The sequence below is a fragment of the Penaeus monodon genome, chromosome 22 (genome assembly GCF_015228065.2).
Source record: "Penaeus monodon isolate SGIC_2016 chromosome 22, NSTDA_Pmon_1, whole genome shotgun sequence".
Classification (NCBI taxonomy): Eukaryota; Metazoa; Arthropoda; class Malacostraca; order Decapoda; family Penaeidae; genus Penaeus; species Penaeus monodon.
In genome coordinates, this window is record NC_051407.1 from 7,903,485 (window position 1) to 7,903,864 (window position 380).

Below are 380 nucleotides of genomic sequence, written 5' to 3' on the forward strand. Positions count from 1 at the left end.
CACTTATTATGAATATCATCAATTCAGTTACATGAGACAAGTAGATATTTGGTTGGAGGCAGGGACCCTGGAATCGTCACCAAAACTATTACTACTTCATTTTCATTCTTTACTTGGAAGACCACACACCCTTCTCCCTATTTCCTTTGTCACGAGGCCTGCTGAAACTGTCATTATAAAATCTGTTGGTTTCCTGATTGGTTTCCTTTCCGTCCTCGATTTCAGCTTTTGTCAGAGGCTCGTAGAACCAGTATTTGGCACTTTTCAGCTTGGTTCATAAACCTGTAAGTCTAAGATATACAGGATATTAAGATATATCAAAATTGCTTATACTTCCAAGCGTTCCTAACCGTTTATAATACATATGAGACTATCTTCTG